The sequence below is a fragment of the Phascolarctos cinereus genome, unplaced genomic scaffold, assembly GCF_003287225.1.
Source record: "Phascolarctos cinereus isolate Bilbo 61053 unplaced genomic scaffold, phaCin_HiC Scaffold_4;HRSCAF=312, whole genome shotgun sequence".
Taxonomy (NCBI): Eukaryota; Metazoa; Chordata; class Mammalia; order Diprotodontia; family Phascolarctidae; genus Phascolarctos; species Phascolarctos cinereus.
In genome coordinates, this window is record NW_027555847.1 from 588233905 (window position 1) to 588237977 (window position 4073).

Genomic DNA, 4073 nt, shown 5'->3' on the forward strand with positions numbered 1-4073 from the left:
ATAGAAAGTTGTGCATAGTAAACTTGCAGTTTCATGTACTATGAAAGAAAGAGAGGGAGAGAGAAAAAGAAATTGTATTATGTTATGGAAATGCTTGTGTATTCCATAAATTAAAAAAAAAATTTAAAAAAACATACAATTTCCAAACATATCTGTCCTCCGTCCTCCACAGAGCAAACCATCTCATGTAACCTTTTTTTTTTTTAATGGAGGCTGAAGGGGATGCAGCTCAGTAAAACTAACCACCATATCAAATGAGTCTGACAATGTATACAATATTCTACAGCCATAGTCTCCCACCTCTACAAGAAAAGGAGAGGAATTTTCTCCTCTATTCTGGGGATCTAAACTTCGGTATTATAATTACTCAGCATTCAAGTTTGGTTTTTGTCCTCATCTCAGTCTCCCGGCTTAGTTTAAGTGGCAGCTAAAATCTCACCTTCTGCCTTTCCTGATCCCTCTTAATGCTAGTGCCTTCCTTCTATGATTATCTTCAATCTATCCTGTATATTGCTTGTCTGTACATAGCTGTTTGCATGTTGTCTCCCCCACTAGACTGTGAGCTCCTTGAAAGCAAGGACTGTCTTTTGCCTTTTTTTGTATCGCTAGCACTTAACACGGGGCCTTACGAAAGAGTCGGTGCTTAATAAATGCTTATTGACTTGACTTGTTCTTTGCATTTACTGTTATGGCTAGAATGTTTAATGAATCTTTTTTTTAAATGCTGTGCAAAGCACACATGCAAGTCTTGTTTGTGAGCTAAGGTTTTACGGTAGAACTAATACTCGCCAATTTAAACTGAGGGAAAGAAGAGCCTGAATTCAAGTTTTTTTTTTTAATCTAAATTACAGATTTTTTTAAAAAATAAAATAAACATTTTTCATTCTTTCAAGTGAGTAAAGTAAAGTAATCACAAAACTATGAATGTTTCCAAGTAGAGGTGCTATCTGCTTGATTCATCAAGAATAAATAACTCAAAGAAAACCTAGAAGGAAGCAAAGAAAAGCTGGGTAGCTTTGAAAACAATGTATAGTATTTATTAGATAGGTTTTCCTGAGATGGAAATTTATTGTTTTATATTGAATCCTCTCTTATGTTCTACTGTGTATGTGGAAATGTTTCTTTTCTTTTTTCATTTTATATTTAAATTTAAAATTAATAAAAAATTTACACCAAAAAAGAATAAATAGCTCATAATTAGTAACATCTTTTGCATATATGTGATTATGGTAACAATCTGTCATGAATCTGAACCCTCTATTAAGCTCTCCACTCTCAAGAGAAAGGATAATCACAACAGAAACAAGCTTATACCCATGATTTATTCAGAGAAAAGATGTCCATCTTATATTCTAGAATTCACACCTACAGTCTAATCCCACCCAATTTGTATTTATTTGTTAAGTACCTACTATGTGTAAGGGACTATGCTAGACACTGGGATACAGGGCCAAATCAGAACAAAGTCTCTGACCTCAAGGAACTTATGCGCTCCTAGAACAGACAAGTGTCACTGCTGTTCTGAACTATAGCCCTTAACTCCTGCAATCTCATCGAAAGAATCTTCATGGGGCAGCTAGATAGTGCAATGGATAGAGCACTGGCCCTGGAGTCAGGAGGACCTGAGTTTGAGTCCAGTCTCAGACACTTGACACTTACTAACTGTGTGACCCTAAGCAAGTCACTTAACCCCAATTGCCTTGCAAAAAATAAAATAAAAATCTTCAGTTATGTTCAATGTACTCTAGTGATATTAGAGGGAAAATAAATTAATACATTTTAGAAATACTTTCAACAAAGGTAGTTGAAACAAATGGGTTTTTTGAGACATTGATTAATGGGAAAGTTAAATTAGCTAGAGAACTACCCTCCATATAAAAAAGCAATTTGTTCCCTGAAGTGGGCTAAAAACAGTCTCTACAACTATGTTTCATTTGTTTTAAGGATTTGTTAATTAATTTGCTTAGCCAACTCATTCTTCATTAAAAGTGCAAAAACAAACTTTTGCCTGGGGAGGGTGGGGTGGGCACTATTTCAATACAATAAGCAAGTTGTATCAGCTCAGTGAATTATCAAAAATTCCAAGTTACCTGGGTTTTATTTTATTTTTCAAATTCAATTCAATTTAACCAAGCATTTGTTAAGTATCTATTTTGCACCGGGTAGTGTTAGAGATACTGGGAGTATAAAGACAAAAGGGAGCTAGGGAACAAACACTCCTTACCCTCAAAAAGTTTACATTCTATCGGGAGGGGTTGAGGAGAGGATTGGTAGGGAATGACTACACCAAAGATCTTTCTAATCAGAAATTAGTGTGTGTGTATACGTATGCATATATGTGTGTGTGCATATTTGTTTCGTTATCTCAGTCATGCTTGACGCAGACTCAAAACTGAATAAAAACATTGACCAAATCCTGTAACGTCTCCAGGATGCCTATTTGAAAAGAGAAGAAAGAAAAGACAGGACAATAACCTGCCACTCTAAGAATAATACCAGAACTAGGGGAGGACAGGTACTGCTTTTGACAGGGTACAAGAATTGGCAGTAGCACATACAATTTTTGAAAGGAAAGATTAACCTAAATTCCAGGAAAACCTCTTGACAAGAATGTCTGCTTAACACCAGGACTGGAAGCAGCCTTGTCATCTGAAACATCAGAGTAAAAAAGAAAATACAACTCTACGACACAAAGTAGTTATGGAACAATTCAGAACTGACAAGAGGGGCGAGGTCATCTAATAAGTTGGTTTGGGTTGTTTGTTTTTTTTTTTAAATCCTTAATGGCTCTGTTCCAATTATTAACTCAAAAGCAACATTTAACATACAGATGGAAAATAAGCATACTGTAAACGGATGTGAGGTATGGGTTGATGCGATGAGGTCTTTTGTTGTTGTTGTTTTATTTTTGATTATTCACATCAGAACAGGCATAAAAGACTTTTTACCAGTGCTATTACACAGCAAAGCCTTTTGTGAATGTGCATGCATGCACATGAGTGTGTGGCTAACCACCCTTTTCCACAACTGGCCAAAGTGTTCCTAAAACATTTGAAAGCTAAAAATAGGAAAAGTGAAGGCGGAAAAGAGTGATAAAGTCCTTATGACTCCTCTTAAATAGAGTTAAAACCTATTAGGTCAAATCCCGCTGGGCAAATAAACTACTCCCTGGTGTAAATTGGAAACTTTTGGAGATGCATTAACTTCTTCTGGCCCCTAAGGTACTGTTTAGTAAATTACTGCTCCAGTGAATTCAATGATACCCTAGGGGTCTGAAAGAGGTAACACACCTTCCAAAAATGAGCAATTGACTCTGTTCTCACCAGTAGGACATCACCCACCTGCATGCCCTTACCTCATCCCATCCTGTGTTACCCTGACTTAGTAAGCAGACACTTCACCACCTGGTAAAAGTAAAGGAAGTAGGGGTAGTGAGTATTAATTAATAAACCAGAAAAATAGCTCATGAGCTATTTATTTATTGAATGCCTGTCATGCGTCATTATTATGACCTCAAACTAAATACAGAAAGAATCCCCCCCAGTTGAAATTGTATTTTCTTTGCACATACTTTGTATTTCTTATCTATGTCCATATTTCCCAATCCCATTACCTCTTGGAATATAACATCCTTGAGAGCAGGAATTTTTATTTTTGTCTTGTATCCTCAGTGTCTAATATGGTATCTGACTCATAGTAGGTCCTTAATAAATGTGAAGTGAATTGAAACTATATAGTAGGAAATTAAATCCTAGTAATTTGTCTCCATAATAGCAGTCCTACTTATACTACATATTTTCTACAGTTTGGGAATCTTAGTAAAGTTCAATTCCAACAATTCATCATGGAGGAAAAGTAACCATGGATTCTCCAAGGCTTTGACAGTGGAGTACAAGTTCAGGCAAGGCTCACCAAGCTGGAATGTCTTCAAGTATAGGCCCAGTGATGATACATTGTCTGTCATCTGAGGAACAGCCTATCCAAGCAAGCTCACTACCCAGAAAGTTGGCCATAGGATGCTGATCTGGCTTTTTGACCCCAGCAAATAAATGGAGGCTATAAACTACAATGTG